A 22,748-nucleotide genomic window follows, 5' to 3' on the forward strand; every position below is an offset into this window, starting at 1 on the left:
TGGACTACCAAAAAAGTATGGAATGTCTTCAAAGTTTTGGAGAGAAAATACTAAGCTAGAATTCTATGCCCAATGAATATATCCTTTAAAAATAAAACTGAAATAAGTCATTTTCAGACAAAAATAGAATTTCCATTAGCTACCCTACACTAAAGAGAAAAAAAAAATGGAGAGATATAGAAAACACAGAAAAGAACAATGGGAGAGTAATTATATGGGGAAATCTAAATTAATAGTAACTGTATAAAACAGCAATGATAAATGGGATCTATTTTATAAAAACATTAATTTCTTTCCTGAGGGCTCCACGCTCCTCACCTAACCACTTTCAAAAGACCACACTTAACTATCATCTTTGAGGGTTAGGATTTAAACACACACATTTTACGGGAACACAGACATACAAACCATAGCAAGTTGCAAATGACAGAAAAGTCAACTCAAACTGGTTTAAATAAAAAATGAAAATTTATTGGGTCATCTTTCTAAAAAGCCCAGGAATGATTGGGTGGCATGTACAACCGGAATCAGGGTTTAAATTGTCATCTAAGACTTAAGCTTTTTTCTCAGTCATTCACTCAACAAATTTTTAAGTGCCTACTATATATCACACAATGTTGGAGGAACTAAAAATTCATCAGTGAGTAAACCAAACAGACAAAATTTCCTGTCTTTATGAAGTTTGCATTTTGCCTTTAATTGTGATAGCTTCCCTCTCAGCCTTAACTTTGCAGTTTCCAGCTCACATCATTCTAACAAATTCAGTGAAAGAGGGAAAAATCCACTTCTCCAACAGTTAAAAAGAGCTAGCAATTGAGTTTGACTTTGGTTATTTCTGACTTGAATTTTCTGCCCATTTCTGAAACAATCACTCAGGTAGTACGTTGCTTTTATTACCTAGGCACAATCACCTGACCTCAACTGCACTGGTACCATAGTAATTGAGAGAGGGGGAGGGGTAGATGGTCAAATAGGAATCAGCTGTTGCTTAAAGGAGAGTAATTCGATTCTGGAAAGCCTAATCCATTCAGTGTCCACTGACTGGTGTGTTTTATTAAGTAGTTTAAAATTTTTCTGTAGTTATATGTCTCTCTTTAAAAAAATTTTTTTCCTGGAGCTTCTGTCTCATTTAATGTTAAATTTAAAAATATATTTTCCCATATTATCTTCCAGATTTTATATATCTTTAAATATTTAACTCTTAATTCACCTTTTTTTTTTAGAATGGTATGATATGAAGAATCAGTCTTTTTTAAAAAATGTGCACCTGATATTCTGATTTTTACATTGAAAAAGGATGGACTTGTGTGATCGAAAAGTATTCTAAATGATTGACATTGCAATCATTTATGCTCTCCAGTGTTGATCACATCACCGTTTAGGGGAATATGGGGAGATAGGTGATTCAGAGCACATGCACTGGAATCAGAAGGACAAAGGATTAACCTCGGCCACCAGTTAGCTGTATGTATTGAGCAAATCTCTGAGCCTCAATTTTCTCTTCTGTAAAATGGTGATGATGTCACCTCATTGGATTCTGTGATAAATAATGAGTCAACCTTTGTAAAAAGACATGTTTATCATTTATTATTTCTTACATTTATCTTTGTACTTTTTTACTTAAAACCCTTCAACAACAAGAATTACTTTTATAACTAGAAAGATGTTATAAAATGAAATGTAAGTTGTGCTACAATATAGTACCTATGAGTATGTTCAAAGGGAGAAGAAAAACATGAAAGCCATGAAGAGGCTGAAGAAGCAGGTTTTGGAGTTTTGGGAGAGAGACCAATAAAAAACAACTACTCACCCCATGGACTTTGGCATCAACTGTGAGAGGCAAATGGAGATCAAAACAATAATTTTTATTACTAATAAAAGTGAGAGGATGTGCCTTTATGTCTGTTAACCAAGCTGGACTGCTAACAGAACTACAAGATCTTACAGTGTCAGTCAGTGACAGCTCCGAACTTCATCTCGACAGGCAATGACAGGCAACAACAGGCAAGGAAGAATGTGTGTTCTCATGCAAAGAAGAGGCTGAGGAAGCACTATTCCGCCATATGCATTTATCGTTATTGAAATTACTTCCTGTAATTGGGGAAGCAAACTCTGTTCCTTCTCCCAAATTCATAAAACAGAAAAGTCGCTCCTTCCCTGTTCAGGGCAAAGAAGGTACTACCCTGGTTGGTGTCCTTTGCTTCACATAAAAGCATAAAGCCAGAAAAAAAGAGAAGGTATACTTGGGGAGTGTTCAACCATGTAAAATACCACAGACGGATTAACAAGGTAGAAGACCAAAATAATTTTTGCAGAATGGTGAGGAACAAATCAGATTTGAAGAATTCACTGGAGGTAAGACAGTAGAGATAATTTGTATAGATTACCATTTTACGAAGCCAGTTAAAAAATGAGAGAAAGGGTTGTAAGTTGAGAGAGTGCATGGAAGAAACAAGCTTTACTTTTTAATTTTATTTCTATGTATTTATTTTTAAAGTTTTAGAATCAGAGAAACTTAAGCTTGTTTATAGCCTGCAGGGAGAGAACAAAGAGGGAATATTTGAAGAGAGAAGAGAGAGTAACTGATAATATGGTGGTCTATAGTTGATCGGATACCACGTAAAGTGTGTGTGTGTATATATATATATATATATATATATATATATATATATATATATATATTCTGAAGTAGGAGGTACCAATATTATTAGTTCAGTCCAAGAGAGAAGCCATGAGGAATAACTAGGAGAGGACTAAAGGCTAAAAAGAATTTTACTTGGTTAACTGTGAAGGGCCAACGAATTTTTAATTGAACCAATTAATAAAGTTATTTAAGTTCTCTAGGAGCTCAGAAGCAAGGGAAATAAAGATTTTGGTACATTTAGTTTCATGAATTGTCAAGGCAGAAATGGTTTTTAAGGACTGAGCAAAAAATCCAAACAAAATTTAACAGATCAAGCATTTTTTCTTCTTTTTTTGAAAAGAAACGTTCCAGAAAATAAAAGGCAAAACAAATTTTCGGAAGTATAAGGTTTAGGGTATGGTAAACTTGAAAAAGAACAATTAATTTTATTGAGCAACCCTCTAAATTATGCTTTATTGTTATTATCAAGTCCAGTTCCATTGAAAACAAGTGTATCTTATAAAGTGAGCTTATATGTAAATATATGTTAGAAAACTTTAAGTGATGTGTCATGAATTATCTACTGAGTTGAGAATGTATGCCAGTAGCAGTTTCTGATTTGGATTACATATGCAGATTTGGACATGTTCAATGAGACGAAGCAGGCAAACATACGTAAGCTTCGGTTTTATCTTGTTACTATGATCGTTAAATCCTTTGCTCTCATGCAACTTCAAAACTGGCAAAAGAACAAAGTTAGAACTTAACAGTGCTGCTATTTTTAATCAGTCATGTGTTCCAAATACATTAATTGCATACCAACTCTTTAAAATAAGTGTGCTTGGCTAAGAGACAGGACATAGTGTTTCAGAAACAAAGCATTTCCCCAAATGCCTACTTTCCATACATGTAATTCATGTGAAGATTTTATTGCAGATTGATCATGGATATGATACCGACTACAACACAAAGTGAGGAAATACAATACTTAGTATCTGACCTTCTTCACATTTGATCCTGTTTGCATCGATAGTCTCTTTTCATTGGAGGACTGTTTTATGTGTGTGGATGGGCTCATTCCTCTCTCTTAAATCAAGTAACAAAGGAAGTAACAGAGATTCAGGGTGCAGTTACCAGGTTTGAATAAAAACATGAAAGGGAGAATCTAGGAAAGATGGAGAGCAGAAGTAGGTTGCCATGTTTAAATCAGGGCCTAGAAAACAAAGCCGTATTTGCCAAGTCAAGATCTGGAGCGTGTAGCATTTAGTAAAGTAGGGAAAAGTAGCACAAACTTTGCAACAAAGGATGGGTAGATTGCCGGAAGATAGGGGTTTAAGTAGTTTAATAATTCTTCTATCTCCCAACTTACCTCACCTATCAGATAAGCCCCTATTTGATGAACCCATGTGTTTCTCTGAATATACGTTATAGTATGGTCCATGAAAACAAGTCACCCATTACAGGTAAACAGGATGTTTCTGAACCACCATATAAGAGTATGTTTCTTGAATGATTACATCAGCACTGATGATGAATTTTGGAGGGCCCAAATGCCACTTGCACACCCTGGTGAAAGAACCGACCAGAGTTAGCTATCAGTCTGTGTTCAAGGTCATTGTACAGAACAAAATGTCAGCAACCAGTTAAGGGTCAAAGTCTTTACTCTGGCTTCAGAAGCATCCTTCTCTAACCTACTGAAGTCACTTGCCATAGACTGTGATTGAAGTTGTACATACAGAACCAAATTGAAGGTAATATTCTGGCTCTTCATTTTTTTCAATTCAATTTTAAAATCTATTTCAGATTTTTCTTTTTAGTCACAACAAAAATCTAAAAAGAGTGGGTGGAGAGATATGGATAAAGGAGAACATTCTTTATATTCTGTTTCTGAATATTGTGTAACGAGTAATGAGATTTCCTTGGGAATAATCAAATTTTATATATTATAATAGGGTATATGTTCTTGTGAATATAAAGCAGTTTCATTTAATCTCTTTCAAGTTATCACTTTTATTTTCTAATTCAAGGGTCGATACTTCTTTCTCTATAAAGGCCAGAGAATATGTTTTAATTTTCGCGAGTCATGCTATCTCTGTGGCCACTATTCAACTCTGCAGAGCAAATGTAGCTATAGATAATATGTAAATGACTGGGCATGGCTGTGTTCCAATAAAACGTTATTTACAAAAACAGGTGTCAGACCGGATTTGGCTTTGTTTGTTAACCCTTGCTCTAAATTTATGAAGAGTTATTGATGTTTATTGTATTTAAGAAATTGAAAACATCAATTTGCTTTTAATGATGATAATAGCAGCTAGCATTCATCCACCACTTACCACATGCCAGGTACTGTTTTCAAATCTTTATTAATTAATTTAATCTCCCTACTAATTTTCTTTCTACAGGTTAAGTAACTTGTCTAAAATCTCATACACTCGGCAAGTGGTAAAGTAGGGCTTTGCACCGTAACAGTTAACTTCAGAGTCTGAACTTTTTACCATGAAAAATAAACACCACCCAGGAGACAGTTTACCTGTTTTCAGTGTCGCCTCATTATTTCACCCTTGGGAAAGACCGGCGGGTGGATTTACCTCCTAGTACCTGAGTTGTCCACCTGCCAGCTTTTCTCTTACTTCAGGACTGGCCGGCTCTAGTTCACCAGGCTGCAGCTTCCCCATGTGGATAGCCTTAGGAAAGAGGATGTGGGTCAGGCCCTGGCTCTTTATTCTTCACAACATACCACATGAGCTCACATAGGTGCATTCAAATAGTCAGGAGGTCTTGGTGTGTGTAATGGAATTTCTGACTTACAGGAGCAATATGTAGACCTGCACACTGCACGGGATCTGTCCCCACAACCCAAAGGAAAAGCACATAAAAAAAGATGAACCTTTTACACAGGAACCCTCGGTAGAAACATCTTCCTCCCTAATTTTGAGGCTCCTCTCCTATTCAAGGAGCTTCTGAGTCTGCATCCTCATTTACTTTTTTGAGGAATCTCACATCCAGCCTATGGAGTGTGGTCTGGAGCTGGGTTCTCTCCCTTTCTCACACTCCAGGCAATGTGTGGGACCCAGTAACCTGCAAGGATTCCATCAACAGATTTTGCCTTCTGACTATTTGTTGGGCTCAGCCGGTAGAGAGCCCTGGAGAATGAGGTTAAGATGTGTATTCCCTGGTTCCCATCCTTCAAGAGCGCTGAGATGGTCAGTTTTATGTGTCAGCTTGGCTAAACAATAGTCCCAGTCATTCACTCAAACACTAATCTAGGTTTTGATATGAAAGTATTTTGTAGATGGGATTAAAGTCCATAAATAATTGACTCTAAGTAAGAGAGTTTATCCTGGGTAATCTGGGTGGGCCTGACTCAATCAGCTGAAAGGCCTTAAGAACAGAACTGAGGCTTTCCAGAAGAACAAATTGTGTCATGTTGTGACCGAGCGTTCTGCCTGTACTTCCTGATGGCCTGACATACAGATGATTTTCAGGCCTGCCAACCTCCACAATTACATAAGCCAATTCCTTGCACTAAATCTCTTAATGTTTATCTCTTACTAGTTCTGTTTTTTGGTTAAATCCCGACTGACACAGTAGCCTTGAGCTGGCTGTGTCTCTTAACCAAAGGCCGATGCTCTTCTCAAGTGGCTGACTACATAATTCTCTCTTTCCTGTTCTATAACTGCTTGGGCCTAGGGTGGTTACAGCCTAAGTTACTGTAGCATTCGAGTGGTTCTTCCATACCCCATACTTGTAAGTAATTCCTTTATAAATCACCTGTCCTTGAATTATCTTATTTTGAGAGTGCTGTTTACTCTTGGGACCAAAGTGATACATTGATGAATAGTAATATTTAAAATAAAAAACAATCATCAAATGCATTAATTTACTTATTCACAATACTACTGAGTGCCTATCATAAGCTGGCCAAGTACTACTAGGCTCAAGGAATATGATGGTTAATAAAAACAGCACAGTCCACATCTTCATTATAGTATGGTGCAGAAGGTAAACAAATAAACAATTACCATTTCTACAGGAAATTCTACCACAGGGAAAGGACAGTATGCCACAAGAGCATGGAGAAGGGGCTCCTATCCCAATACTGGGCTGAAGCATCTGGGGAAACTTCCTGGAGGAAGAGGTACCCAAGCGGAGACCTAACGGTGCGCCAGACAAAGAGAGGTGTGGGGTAGGTGGTGTATGTGTGTGGTAGGGAGAAGTGTTTCAGAAAAGGGAGCGATATGTGCAAGGCCCACAGTCTTAAGAGTGTGTAGCATCTTTTTAAAATCCTGAGAGTCATTGGGTATAGAGGGGATACAGCACAGGCGGCAGAAGAAGCAGGGGACAGATCATGAGGACCTTCTCATCATGTTAAAGAGTTTGGGTAGGGGAGGCCATTAGACGTTTTCAGGCTTAGGGCAACTGTAATCAGATTTGAGTTTTACAAAGATCACTCTACACAGTGGAGAAAACACTGAAGGGGTGAGGTTGGACTTCCAATTATACAGCCAAGAGGCGACGATGACTGGCGTAAGACCAGAAGCAAGTCCAGAAAAAGAGAAAATGGTAGATTTCTAGAGATGTTTGGAAAGTAATTTGACTGATCACAAAGAAAAATGGGATTTGAGCTCTAGAGGTTGGGGGAGGTGAAAGGAAAAGAAGAGTTAAAAGTATCTCTTGGTTTTTAGCACTGGCTAGCTGGATGATGGTGCGGAGTCTGAGATAGCAAACACCGGTTTTTGGAGAAGAAAATGAGTTTGGTTTTGAACATGTTGGATTTGAGGAACTTGTGGGATACATGGGAGAAGAAGAGAAGTATGACAAACAGGTTTGAAGAGAGTTTTAGATAAGGGGTAAAAATCTGAGATTCACTAGCAAATAGATGATACGATGGTATTGGATGAGAAATTTTAAGGAAAGAATATAAAGTGAGAAGGAGTAAGGCCTGAAAGCAAACCAAGGAATGCCATATTTGAAAGGATGGTAAAGAAAGGAGCCTAAGAAGGAGTCCAAAAAGCAGGAGAGGTAGGAAAGAAACCAGGGGAAGGGTGAGCACTCCTAAAGTCTGACAGTGTTTCAAGCAGTTTTTATACAAAAGTGGAGCAAGAAGTGTCTGAAAATTGTACTGGGGAATGAAGAAGACATGGGCCTCTCCTTCTAACCCAGATGGAGTGGGGGAAAATGAATAACTTCTACCTGAGGGACTGCAGAAGAAGCTGTAGCTTCCTCCAAGGAAAACTATGTCTTAATTTGAGGTGAGGTAATAAATGGTCAGAGAGGGTGTTCCTTTATTACAGAAGGGGGTTTCAGAGGATACAGTTTTAAGCTTGGAGAAAACGCCCAGAGAAGCGTAGAGGTATGTTCACAGGGCAGTGGTATGCCTGGAGTGGCCCTGTCCCCTGCTCCTCCCAATGCTGCAGTGTTCCCAACATGCCAGCAAGATAAAAGCACTATCTCTTGGACACGCAGGACCCTGTAACAGTGACCAATGGCGCCCATAAAAAAAGAAAGAAGCAGTCTTCTGCAGAATAAAACAAATCTGAAACATGCAGGGTTAATTTGATAAGCTCCATGTGCCGCTGTGTACATCAGTAATTCCCAAATGACAGACCAAGAAGTTTTCCCTGGTTCGAGGCAAAATGACTAAAATGCAAATAATAAATATAATTTTTTAAAAAATTATTTATTTAAATTAGTTTCAAGTATACAGGACATTAGTTAGACATCTATAATGTTCATAAAATGATGCCCCCAATCGCTCCCTCCCTTGCAAATTTTTTATACAGCTAAATATATTTAATTTCATTAATTGCCCTTTACTCTTAAGTTACATTATTCCTTCACTTTTCTGGTTGTTAAATGTTTTATAAAACAATGGTAATAATAAGTGACAATTTATTTTAAAGATCTTTCTTGGGAAGATAAAATAGTGGCAAACTATCGATTTTGCTCATCTTTGAGTAAAACTGGAAACTACTCATTGGTGTCCACACTTGTGAATATTTGCTTACAGTGTGATACAAGTTACTCATGACAATGAGGAATTAGGAAGGCAGGACTTACATATTACCTGATGTAATAACTTTTCTGTCATTTCCCATGTAATGTCCACTAGAATCCACTTTAGAACACAGTTTGGAGAAGCTAGTGAATGTACCAGAACTCTAAGAACAAAGGGTTCTGCATTTAATTGTACTTGGTAAACCTTGCATACCAAATCTTTCTCCTGGGTTTCATAATGTACATAATACATGAAAGATTGAGAAGTTTGAAGTCAAGAAATAAATTAAATTTTATTTAGTGGATAAACAAATTTGTTTGTTGCAGGAAAACAATTTCTGGCACACTTAATTAATATCTCCTGGAATAATCTTTTGTTAAGATCAGTTCGAGAAATGTTTAAATAGTTCCTTTTGAACGATAACCAAATACATGCCTCGATGTCGTAATGCCAGATATCTAAGGAAATCCAGTCAAAGCAGAAGCCTATTTAAGTGCAATATCATTTATTTCTAATTATAGCATACCAATTTTTAGATACCTCAGTCCATTGGCAATGCTCAAAAATAACAATAGTATTTAAATAGCAAATACTTACATGACATTTACCATGTTTTGGGTACTATTCTAAGTACTTTTTAAAGATGTATTACTCATTCGTTTATCGAAATATCCCATGAGGTAAGTACTATTATTACCCCTGTTTTATAGATGAAGGTATTGAGGCACAGAGAGCTTATGTCATTTGCCCAAGATCCTACAGTTGGGTCTAGACCTCTAGCCATTGGTCACTCTGCTGTCCTGCCCTCTGCTGGGCTCCTTACAGCCAGCATGATCTGCCAAAGCTCAATTTCCCACTGCACAGTGGGACTGGCCACCTGTAAACTTGCCTAAAGAATGAAAGATGGATTGAGGTGCTCTGAAACTATTTGGGAAGGGTCTGCCTGACCTAGATCGACTGTTTCTCAGGTATAGTCCCATCACAAGACTTCCTGAACTTCCCATAGACTTTGGAAATAGTAGCGGCCAATATGAACCCACTTCTAAAGGAGTCACCAACGTGACTGACCACACTTCTAAGGAACCATGGACTTCGTAAGAATCTATCTCTGGCCTAGATGGAATTGGCCAGGTTGGACTAACTTCTGGGTCTGTTTTTTTTTTTGGGGGGGGGGGGGTGGGAAGGCTCTGGTTTCAAGATTCTTAGCACAAATGGCTCCTGGGAAGTGGTTAGACTAGAGCTGGCTAGTGTCTGAGGCTGGAGGTAGGGGTTGGAGACAGAACTTGTGTTGGGTGGGGCACAAGCTGACCCCTAATTGGGCCTCCACCCCAATTCTTTGCTCAATTCTTAGGTTGCTGTATGCAATTAACCTTTCGTTTGAGAAGAAATAACATTCTGCTTTCATGCCCATGAGGAAATTGCTCACATAAAACCAATGACTCAGTTAGCCTCCAATGAAACAATTATGATATGTCACTAGCAGAAGACCTGTAAATTTTCAGTTCAAATTTAAGTCTAAAATTGTTCTGCTCCCATTCGTGGACAAATTCTATTGGGAAAACGCTTCCGAGAACCTTCAAAATTCATCCTGCATTTTACCTATATGTAGTTTTTTGTTTGTTTGTTTTTGTTTGTTTTTGTTTTTTAGTATAACAAAGCCATTTCTCTTGGGTAGTGGAGTACAGGAAGATTGAAACATTTAATTTAAAGGAATTGAAACAAACTAAATCTTAAGAAAGTAAGCAGAGAGGATTTGAAATTAAAATCATACTTATCGAATAGCAAACATAGTTTTAACTATGAAACCATACATAATAGCATTATTTACAAAAAACACAGGGAACCCTCAAATATAAGTAGTAAATCTGCTTGCATCCAGGCATAGAATGTGAGAAAGAGTCCTTGTTTGTTCCCAGGACATTAGCAATAAAGTCCAAAGGTGTAAGGGAAGAAAATTCTCTTCTGTGAGGGCATACTTTCTTATTTTTTTTCTAAAATAAAAGTTTTCTTCCTGTTATCATGGTTTTGCCCCTTTCCCACTAAACTGATAAGAAGAAATTCCAATTTTATCACAGCAGGAGATGGTCAGCCTGGAAATCAAATGGTAGGGTGTCTTTGTAATTGCTTGACAAATCATACTGAGATAAAAGCACTTAGCTCATTCAGAGATGGAGCAAAATATTTGGGGGCCAAAACTGGCTTACAAGCCATTTGTTGATAAGCTCCTGTTTCAGAGGAATTTAAGCTTTTGAGACATCACATCCTAGTATTCTTCTGGTTTACCAGTTTGTTTTATGAGTAATTGCACATTAAAACACCGCTTTGTTCCACTTAACAGATGACATCTAAGACCAAAGATGACAAAAGACAGATTATCAAGGGAAGTCATGGAAAATCTTTCTAAACTATTTTAGAAAAGAAAAAAATTAAACCAAGAATAATTAAACCCAGCCAGGCCTGAAGTCTAGATGTATAGAGTACATATTGGAGTCACTTCAAGCTCTGTAAGTAATTGATTTTGTGATTCAGCCCAGTCTTTTACACAGAAATGGGCCTGATGTTTGATAGAGCAAAATAAAACAGAAAAATCTTAACTATTAGCAGATAAGTTAGGGTCGACAATACATTATTTTCTTAATTATCTATGTTCTTATTAAAAATGAAGGATAAAGGATGCCTGCAAATGTCTCAAACTACATACTCATGGCTATTATTCTCTGAATAGCTTTATAGCATTTTTAGTACCTTTTTGGTATTTATTTGTTTCTGCTTCATTTTTAGATAAGGGCGGACTATGAGCACAGGATGAAAAACATAATAAGAATTTCATATGTATGGCAAAAATGCCTAGAGTGTATTGCAGACATTTTCTGCTCATTCTCCACGAGACCCCCCTGGAAGGTCATCTTCACAGGAAGCTTTCTTAGCTTTACTCACACAAAGTAAGTTGTTTCTTCCTCTCTGCCCCATAGCACTTGGTCCAGACTGCCATCATAGCATTTATCTATTACTTTAGTGTAATTATTTGCTTCCCTTCAGGCCAAGAACTTCTCAGAGGCAGAGAACTTGCCTTACTCATTGTTGCAGCTCTAGCCTCTAGCACTTGCAGTGTGTGGCATGCAGTAAGCACACAGTCATTAATTACTATTGACCAACAATCCTTTCAATGGGTAGTGAATGTAGAAACCATGTTTGACTTGCAGATACAGCTGCAATTCAGAGTCTGAAATTCATGCTTCTTTTTTGCCCTTCAGCTTGTCTACCTCTGTTCAAAAGTCACCCCATCTCTGACTTTTACACTTTTACTCTTGTTCAGTCTTCTAGTCTGCCAAAACTCTCAGAGAAGGATCCAAAGCTTTGGTTATACTAAATTGTGTTACACTGAATTCAATTTGAGGTTACAATGCTGTAGGACAAAAATTTGGAAATCTTTGGCTTTTAGATTAAGGCTTGGATGTAAGAGTTAACCAGCTTCTATTTATCCAACAATAGTGTGCCTTTATAGTTATCCTGTTCCACTCACCGTAGGACTATGGCTGGGCAATCTTTCTGCCATCCAGTCTTTAACTTAATTTTATTGCGTTATTAAAAAAAAACCTTTATTGAGCTATAATTCATATCCATATACTTCACCTGTTGAAGTGTACAATTCAATGGTTTTCAGTACTGTATTCAAGGAGGTAAGCAACTAACACTGCTAACTCCAGAACATTTTCATCACTCCTCAAAAACCTTTGTACCTCTTAGTAGTTATTTCCTATTTCTATCCCCTACCTCCTGTCTAGCCCTAGGCAATCACTAATTTATGTTCTGTTTCTATAAATTTGCCTATTCTGGACATTTCATGTAAATGTAATCATACACCATGTGATCTTCTGTGACAGGCTTCTTTCATTTAGCATGTTTTCAAAGGTCATCTATGTTGTATATGCATTAGTACTTCATTTTTTATTGCTGAATTATATTCCATTGTATGGATATCAATTCATTAGTTGATGGACATTTGGGTTGTTTCTACTCGTTGGCTGTTATGAATAGTGTTGCTATAAACATGCCTGTAGAAGTTTTTGTGTTAACATATGTTTTCACTTCTTTTGAGTATATACCTAGGAGTAGAATTTTTGGAGTCCATGGTAACTATGTTTAACTTTTTGAGGAACTGCCATTCTCTTTTCCAAAATGGCTGCATTATTTTACATTACTGTCAGCAGTGTAGGAGACTTCCAATTTCTCCACATCCTTACCATTACTCGTTATTATCTGATTATAGCCAATCTAGTGGGGGGTAAAGTGGTAGCTACTGCTAGATAGATCTAATTCTCTCCCTCTCTTTTTCTCTTATACACACAAACACACACACACATATACACACATACCATTGTTTACAACAGCCCCTGCTGGAACCAACTCGAATGTCTAACAACTATAGTATGGATAAATAATTTGTGATATTTACAATAAAGAAAGTAAATGGATCATTAGTTATAAACACCAATATGACTGTCTCAAAAAATATGTTGGGCAAAATAACCAAAAGCCAAAGAAAACATAAAGTGTGATTCTATTTAAATAAAATTAAAAAATGGCAAAACTAAACTACCTTATTTAGGGATGCATATCTAGGTAGTAAAAACATAAAGAAAAACAAAGAAATAATGAGTATTCCAAATGCTAGGTAGTGACTACCTTGGGCGGAAGTGTTAGGGTGTTGATATTGGAGAGGTGAAGTTGGGAGACTCCTAAGATGCTTACCTTGGACTTTTTGACCTTGACAATAATGACATGTTAAATTAAAAATACATGTTTTATGTTTTGTCTTTATTTTCATACTTAAAAACAAAAATGCCACTAGGGAACTTTCTGAAGTGCTGGAAGTCTTATAATTCTCTTTTTTTCTTAGCTTTGTTGAGGTACAATTGATATACAATATTGTGTAAGGTATACAACATGTTAATTTGATACATTTATTGATCTTTAACAAATAGACAGCTGGATATTTCTCCAGCAAAATGTGTTATTCAGGAACAAGAAAGAATTGCAATTCAGAATGTGTGGTCTAATGGTGAGCCACTTACAAGTCCAGAGAAAGAAAGGAAAGGAACACTCTTATGGGCTTGGGAAGAGCTGTTGTAAATGAAGAGTCCATTGGAGGAAACTGAAAGTTCAAAGTATAGTAACTTTTCATTGGTAAATGGCCGTCTCCCATTTGCTGACACGTTACTGGACAAGGAGGAATCTTTTCTTCTTGCTGAGACTAATTTAGAATCACTTCCTGTGAAAGTTGAGAATGCAAGGTACGTCTCTTCCTGCTGGGGTCAGTAATGTGCATTGAGTGACATGCATATAAATGCCTTTTCTTCTAGCTTCTTGACTCTGTTTTAAATGAGGTTTCTGTTTATTAATTTTCACACATTTATAAATTGCTAAATGGTTACCACCATAATACTAGCTACCACCTCCATCTTGTCACATATGGCAGTTACACAAATTTTGCTTTAATATTTTATAAATTAAATTTACACATGATTTGCATACTTTTCTGTTTGTTGTATTAGACTTGAAAATCATTAAAAATAAATTAGATTTTAAAAAAGTTCATGAATTACTCCCTGTGTACAGAATAATGTTCAGATTCTTTAGTCTAAATTTTCGAATTCCTCCATATACTGACCACCTCAGGCTTTGTAATCCTAACTCCCACTACCATCTTCAGTGGAAACCATAAAAACCCCAAACAAAACAAAACAAAAAAGCCCCAACATATTCTAATTTTACTAAATTGCCTTTACCAAGAATACAAAAAAAAAAGACCTTTCTTCTTACTCTTTATTTGAAAGTAAATGAGGGAGGATTTTGAAGTGCCTACCACACTTTTTTCTAAGATGAATCAGAGCAGGATGAAATGCTTGCTTAGTCTTTGGCTATAATGAATATGTGTCTGTGACACAATTCTCAGAAAGAACAGATTTCCCCCAAGTTATTGTCTAGCTGACATTGTGTGTTTAGATTAAAATTTTTTTTTTGAATAAGCTAAAAAAATGTGAAATGTGTTAAAGGCAAGTCTACATGATGCTGGTTGTTAGCTTGTGCCCACCAAAACACAGTGAAAAATAAATGACTGAAATTGATCAGAGTCTCTATGCACAGACTGTCAGTTTCATATTAGTCACAGTCAACTTCACGTACAGACACCACTAAAAGAACCAGGGTTAAATGGTCCTCAAAAATGGGACTTCTTAGGTTTATAGTCATTTGCTGCAAATACCTGAGCCTCATGCTTTGGGTGGAGATCTCAAGAAGACCGACGGGCAGCTTCTAAAAAGAAAAAAATGAGGGAGGGACGGGATGTGGTCTTGGTGATTCAGACTTGGCTCTCCTTCTCCACCACCAATCTGAGTCAGCATGCAGCCACATGGCCTCACATGGTGCAGTGATGGCTCTGGATGAGCTGTCATACCAGGTCCTCTCTCTGGCCTTCATTAAAACAACTGGTGATTTCAGAAGCCCAATTTGCATATGATTGGTTTTATTGTTTCCTAAATTAGCCAAGCAACAAATCATGGAAGCTTTCTGACCTATATGATATGGTGGCATGAAGTGTTGTTGGACTTTTTAATACTTGCTTGCTTTGCCCAGTCCTTAAAAGTAACATGCGTTTGGATTAAGCCTAGCATAGTAGTTGAGCCCCTGGGTGCTGGTGCCAAGCTGACTGGGTTCAAATCTCTGCTCGACACTCCTAGACTTGAGATTGTTTTTTGACTCATTATGTGAATCTTGTGCTCTTAATGTGACTGGTGCATTGGGGACTTAAGAGTCATCCTTGTTGATTCCAAGGCTGGCAGAACGGCAGAGGGGCAGGAGGTCACAGTATCCAGTGTTGGGCATTAATTTCTTTTAACTTGGTTCAAGGTGTCGTTCATTATTGGAGAGTCCTCCACTAGGCCACACTGGCAATTCTGGGAGTTACGCAGTGACCTTTTAATACATTCTTTTTTGCTTAAACCAAACTTTTGGTTTCTTTTAAATGGTACTAAGGATATTGACTGATACAATGACCTTGGGAAATATTAAGTTTTCTCAACTTATTTTCTCATATGTAAAGTAGCTTAGTAATATCTATCTTTTATGGTTGGTGGTAGAATTATATATGTTAATGCATCCAAGCATTCACTATGGTTCTGGCACATAGTAAGGGTCCCTAAAATATTAGCTATTATTATTACTAATTTCTCAGGCATAGGAAGAACATTGTACTGTCTGCAGTAAGAGTGAATCTTAGTATGAGGAGGTTCTCATCATTTATCTTAGAGAAAGAAATGATAGCTTGGAGTCTTAGAAATTAGAGGTCACTGTATCTTAGTTTCAAGATTCAAGTATAGTGACTCTACCAGAATGGTTATGTAAAAGAAATAATTCCCTCTTTATTACAATGATCAGAATAAAAGTAACCTAGGAATTTTTATGGCTCATGGTTTTAATTTATGGCTGGTTGATTTAAGCAACCACATATCTTTTGTTGTAGTTATTAAAGTTAAATTTAACATATGCACTGAATAGGGCATAAACCTTAAGTTTACAGCTTGATTATCACACAAAACAAGATACTGAACATTACCCACATTACAGAGGCCTACTCTGTACTTTTATTCTTCAAAGGAAACCAATACACAGATTTCTCTCATCATAAGTAAACGTTGCCTGTTTTCGAATTTTACGTAAATGAGATTATATAGCATGTCCTCTTTTTGTTGCTAAATGTTATATTTTTGAGATTCATCCATGTCATTACACAAATAGTTTTCTTCATTGCGGTATAGTAGTTCATTATGCATATATACCACACTTTATCCATTCTATTGTTAATGAACACTTGGGTTGCTTCTAGTTTTGTACTATTAAGAATAACGTACTAGGAACACTCTTATAGCTATCTTTGCACACATGTGCATGCATTTCTTTTGGATTTATATCTAAGGGTTGAATTGCTGAGTCATAGGATAGGCACATGCTTAACTTTACTGGCAACAAAATTTTCAAAGTAGTTATAGCAATTTATACTCCCCAGCATCGTATGAGTTTCTGGCAGCTCCATATTGTCACAACACTTGGTATTGTCAACTTTTAAAATTTTAGCCATTCTGAGTACTGGGAAGAATCTACGTGAAACTGGCATTAGATATATTCCTAATTCATTCTCTCTCTCTCTCTCTCTCTCCACCTTTCTCTCTCATTTAGAGGATTTTCAACAATAAGAAAAATGAAAACCTCCCAAACCCACCTCCTACTGCCTTAAAGAATAACTCCCTCATTTCCTTCGTTTGCTCAAATCTCACTTCCTCAGTGAGACTGACCAACCCTCACTTGACTCATCACCAAAACCTCTCCCCTCAATCTCAACAATCCTTTAACCATGCTCTATGTTTACATTTTTCTCACTTACTGCCTCCTAACATACTGTAGAATTTTATGTTTTTAGTTTGTTTTCTCTCTTGGCTAGAATGTTAGTTCCACAAGGGCAGGGTTCACATGTACATTGTTTACTGAGTTAGTCCGGGCACCTTGAACAGGGCACCTAGAGCATCCCACATAGTACTCAATAAATACTGTTGAGTGAATAAAAGGGACTTTATTATCTCATAAGAAGACCTGATAGGGTGGCCCCACAATTGTTGCTTCTGTGGCTCAATGAGAACCACGTTCTCTTCATCTTCCCTGTCTGCCATCCTCAGTGTGCTAGCCAGGTCTCTTAGTCTAGCTTTGTTCATGGCTGCAAGATGGCTGCTGCAGTTCCAGGCATTACATGTTGATGCAAATCAGAAGCACAAGGATGGCTGCTATCTGCTTCTGATTTATTTCCTTTATTTTCTTTAATCAATGAGGAGTCATATTTATTTTTAAAAAATCACACTTGAATACACAGCAACTGAAATTAAAATAAATGCATATAATTGCATTAGTTTCTAAGCTAGCCCTTACAGATAAGAATGCATATTCAAAATATAAGTTACTCAATTACAACAATGTTAGATTTAGAAGAAATATGTCAATGTAAATTTATGAAATATTAAGAAAACATTTCTGTGTATAGTGAATATAATGATTTGACATTGCTTTTGAAAAGTTTACTAGCTGGAGAATTATTTTTAAAAATCCATATTAGTTATTTATTTTTATAAAATTTTTAGAGAAAAAAAATTGAAGAACTCTGCCATGAGAATGATTAAAGGATTGACTCAATTATAGTAAAGACAAAGTATATTTTAAAACTGTGAAAAAATATTTAAAAATACAAAATTTCCATAAAGCATGATACACCCAGAAACACGTAAGAGACAGCATATACATTTTTTTGGTCTAATCGACTGAATATATATTTTATTTAACTTAGGTTATAGGTCAAATAGATTAAGAAAATTCACTTTTGCTAGGCAAATGAGATAGCAATAAGGGACTTGTGGAGTCCATTTAATATTAACTATTCTGAAAAAACAAAATATTTAAGTGAAACTGTTAATTTTAAAATGGGCTGTATTGGTCTCAATATTGCTTAACGTATGTGTAAGGCTCATGCTTATAAATTCTGAAGAGAAAATAACTACAAATCACTCTTAATCCGTTGGGCATTACTAGCTGAATTAAGTTTGTCCTTGTTAAAGAAATTATCTTTGTTTTTTCCTCTCCTCAGGAATGCATGTAATACAGTTCCTGTCTCAATGTACGCCTAAGGCAAAAAGTTCAGTGCTCAATTACCTGCTGCCTGAAGTCTCATATTTTGCAGTGAGCAAGTGAAATAGCATTTTAATCAGAAGTCTTGACCTATGCTCTTCTTTTCCCCTTCCTAGCCCTGCAAGCTATTTGGCATATAAAGGTCCTGACCTGAGAAAATCATCTTGGATAACCAGGGCAAGGAGAAGGAAAAATGCAACACCTAGGAGATTTCAGTAAACAGTAGAATCATGCCAACCTAATCTGTGTTAAAATGCTTGGAATGTGGGAGCCGCTGATGATGCCTGTTGTCTGTGTGTCTGACTGAATCTTTTCTTTTCTCAGAGCAGCAAAGCAAAGCCTGGGAACCAGGCCAAATGCCTGCCACTTACCTTAAATTGATCAGCCACTTTGAGATTAAAACCCCTGAAAGCTGCCACACCGTGAAAACAAGGCCTCCTTCACATTAAAGGCAAATTGCGACTTTGAGTTTGCTGTGATCTTTTTTCCATTTTATCCAGTTTTTCACAGTGCACATTTTTTTTTTCCCTTTCCATTTATGCTCCAATGTAGAAGCCAATAGTTACAGCATCTTGGCCAAGCATTCATTAAGGTTTATAAGGACAAAATTTATGGTTATTTAGGAGTTGGCACAAAGACAGACTGTTGCTGGAAAAAGAAAAAGAAATACAGGTGGGAAATATAAGCCGCAACAAAGGCTCATACTATATAGCAGTGCGCGAGGCTCTCGATAGTGGTCTGGGAGGAAAACTATATCATATTTAAAAACAGCTACTCCTCTGTCCTGGATCCTTCCCATTTTATGGCTCTGCAGATGATTGAAACAAACATACTGGTCATTCCAAGAGATTCTTCTGTCTTGTGTAAGTGCTACCATTTATAGAAGCAGGCATAAATAGATGTGTGTTAATCTGAGTGATAATCTGTCACCTTGAATAAAGAACAAAGTGCATTTAAATATGTATATATATACACATACATATATATACATATTTACATATATAATGGATCAGAATATGGGTTTGCCCATGAAGAGTCATGTTATCCTTCTCAGTAGACCTTGCATAATGGCAGGGCTAGTGTTCCCAAAAATGTAGGGTATGGGCAAAGCACCCCCTTAATCTTTGAATTTGGGTGGTAATGTGGAATTCTGGCACAAGCTGGAAGTCTATACCCTCCCTCAGGAAATATTGTTAATGATTTAAAACAAATGGTTTCTGATGTCCTGCTCTAAGGGACTAAAAAGGCTCCTTGTCCTGTCATTTGGAGTATTTGTGAAGCAAGCACTTTAAGAATGTATTTGAGTTTCTACTCATTGTTTTCCAAGAAGTACCTAGGAGTACTTGCATGTATTGAAAAAATATACAGCTTCAGTGTTTTATGCTGAAACTGTTCCCAAAATATCCTAAAATTGTTTTAGCTGTGCCATAATTCACTGTGTGATGCAGGGAAAGTTAATTTAAATGCCCAGGTATCTCCTACTATCAAATGAGAATATTAAAACTACTACTACTACGACAACGACTACTACTACTATTACTACTAATGTATACTCTACTAAGTCCAATATGATAAAGTATTTGTTTGCACTTCCATGACCTTGCATGGACTAGAATGTTTTCTCCCTCCTTATCCATGGAATTAAGTTAATCTTTTTTACTGATTTTGTTTTGGAAAATTTCCACCTAGTTCTTTTTATTCCTTTTTATCACCTCAACATAGAAATACATACAGTGTTATATGAACTTGCATTTGTTTACATGTTGCTCTGCAAAGAACCTTTTAACTTGGGCATAGATATGAGTATTTTGCCCTAACTACACACAATTTCAGCTCCTCAAAAGCATGGGTCATGACTTTCTTGATATCTCTCCACCAAGGTGCTCATTAAATTTTGAAAATCGAATATGCACACAATCTTTTGCATCATTTTGTAAAATGCTAAATAAAACTTTGGCTGCATGAGCACACAATGTAATCACCATTTGCAGATAATACTGATTATTTCTGAGTATGAGCAAGATCATTAGTTAAGTAGTGATAGATGTCGCTTCCCTTGTCTTTCAGAGTACCAGAAAGCCAGAGCCACAATAGAAGGAACAGAAAAAGCTATGGTTCAGGCTGGTACTCATCTCTGTCTCTGCATCTTTTTCACTAGTTTGCCTTACAACTTTGTCCTTTAAATTTTCTATCATGCCTAACAGGGTATCATCTTGACTACTGATTTTTATTATAACTTCCAAGTCTTCACACTTTGCATTTCCTATTAATTCTGATTCTTCCATATTTCATCAGTTATTAAATATTTATGGAGGGACTGATATATATTCAGTGTTAGGCTAAGGGTAATTTAAAAATTTCTACATAATATTGAGTAGTTGATAAGAAAATGCAAAGTAAGGAGACAACTGCCTACTGTGATTTGCTTTTTATTTTGTTGCATAGGGTACTAATTTGAGGACAACTCAAGAGAATGTACAATAGAGTCATGTTTCATGAAGGAACAGCCAGTACGGTGGTTCAGAGAGTGTGCACTGAGGTGATCAACTGAATGTACAAGACTTGAACAGGACCTAGAGAGATGATGGAGAATGGAGAGAAGTCTAAGAGAAGGGAAAGGCACAAACAAAGGCACGGAAGTAGGAACGAACTTGGTAAACTCACAAATCAGCCAGGGTACGTTAGTGGCGGAGTGGTGAGAATGTGCTAAGCGTGTGTTGGGAAATAGGTTCGAGAAAGAGTCGAGAGCCCACTAATAGAAGGCCTTGAAACACAGAGAAGCTGTGATTATCTTGGGGAAAGATGAGACCCTCTTCAGATTTTGAGTCGAGAATGAAAGATTTAAGATAACTATCAATTCTTTTTGATGCAAAGAGCCCTAGACTTGGAATCAGAATATTTATGGTCTTAGTTTCTTCTATCTTCTTGTATTTGAAAGGATCAGAAAGCCACACTGCTTATGCCAAGTCCTGGTGAGGATGTGGGGGACAAACAGTCATATAGTGCTGGTTAGAGTGTAAACTGATACAACCAACTGTAAATTAATCTGGCAATCCTTGGTAAAGTCAAAGATCCTCAGACCTACTTCCTAGGTGTCTGCCCCAATAACAACTGCTGTAATATACTGAGTGTTTACTTTGCGTACGATTATTTTCTCACTGCTTTATTCTCTTGAAGGAGATACTATCATTATCCAAATTTTACTAAAGAGGACACCGAGGCACAGAGGAGTTAAGTAACATGCCCATGATCACACTGTTGTGACTTTGTGGTGGGGCTTGGATTTGGAGTGGACAACTGGGCTTTGGAGCCTAAGTTGTTATCTGCCAAACTCTGCCTGGGAAGTTCATGCCCTGGGAGCAAAGTTTACTAATGTTCACTGCAGCACTGCTTAAAACAGCAAGAAGGCGTGAGTGGCCAAAATGCTGCTCCAAAGAGAAATGGGTGGATAGACCTGTGGACTGCTGTTCAGGAGCTAAAATCAATGAATATGATTCACAAATATCAACATAGACGAATCTTAAAAATAGACTATCACATGAAAAAAAGCAAGGTGCAGCAAGATACACAGTAATGGTGAGGATGTAGAAATTTAAACACATGGAACAATAATACATAGTTTATAGATAATTCTACACATAGTAGTCAAAAACCTGAGAGGTAAATTAACTTGATCAATTGAAATATAGCTTATCTTGAAGTGTGGAGGGAGAGAGAAGTATTGGGGATGATTTTCTCTGTGTTTTTAGCATTAAAACCCAAAAGAGAGGATTAATGAAAATATGACAAAATATTAACATCTGTTTAATCCAGGTACTAGATTCATAAGTATTATATTATCTTTTGGTTCTTTTCTGTATGTTGGAAATATTTTATATACACAATTTGAAAACATTTAAAAAAGAAACGAGGACATGGTTCCATAGTGTAGCAGTTAGCACATCTGCTTTACAAGTAGAAAGTCCTGGGTTAGCACCCCAGTGGAGCCATGGTCCATGGTCTATGGCCATACCACCCTGAACAAGCCTGATCTTGTCTGATCTCGGAAGCTAAGCAGGGTGAGGCCCGGTTTGTACTTGGATGGGAGACCACCTAGGAAGACCAGGTGCTGTAGGAATAAATAATAATAAATAATTTAAAAAGAAATGAGAAACCTTACAGCCACTTTTGTGGCTTTTCAAGTCAAAATGAGTTATTCTTGAGCATAGATTAAGTGCTTAATATTGTGAGGGAATAAAAAAGAAGGAAAAAGCACTTTCTAGGAGCCTAGAGATCAGTTAAGGAGACAGAGCCAGATCCATACAATAATTAGGAAGCAACACATATACATAGGCAAGGGATTGTGCAGCACAAGCTACCCCTGCTAAGGAATTTCACCTGAGAGGTTTTAGCAGTTTG

The 22,748-nt window shown here is 36.9% G+C and overlaps 1 protein-coding gene and 1 pseudogene across 1 annotated transcript in view; both read left to right on the top strand.

The window, feature by feature from the left end:
• The window catches only part of LOC107519053, a 48,741-nt gene extending 29,923 nt beyond the window's left edge, over positions 1 to 18,818 (top strand). The window contains exon 4 of the mRNA XM_016161286.2: positions 18,467 to 18,818. The gene's annotated coding sequence lies outside the window, so the exon portion shown is untranslated. The remainder of the gene's footprint in view (positions 1 to 18,466) is intronic.
• Positions 18,819 to 22,348: 3,530 nt separating this feature from the next.
• On the top strand, positions 22,349 to 22,467 carry LOC118610923 (annotated as a pseudogene).
• Positions 22,468 to 22,748: the final 281 nt, after the last annotated feature.

Source organism: Rousettus aegyptiacus, unplaced genomic scaffold (assembly GCF_014176215.1).
Source record: "Rousettus aegyptiacus isolate mRouAeg1 unplaced genomic scaffold, mRouAeg1.p scaffold_m13_p_13, whole genome shotgun sequence".
In the NCBI taxonomy this organism is placed as follows: domain Eukaryota; kingdom Metazoa; phylum Chordata; class Mammalia; order Chiroptera; family Pteropodidae; genus Rousettus; species Rousettus aegyptiacus.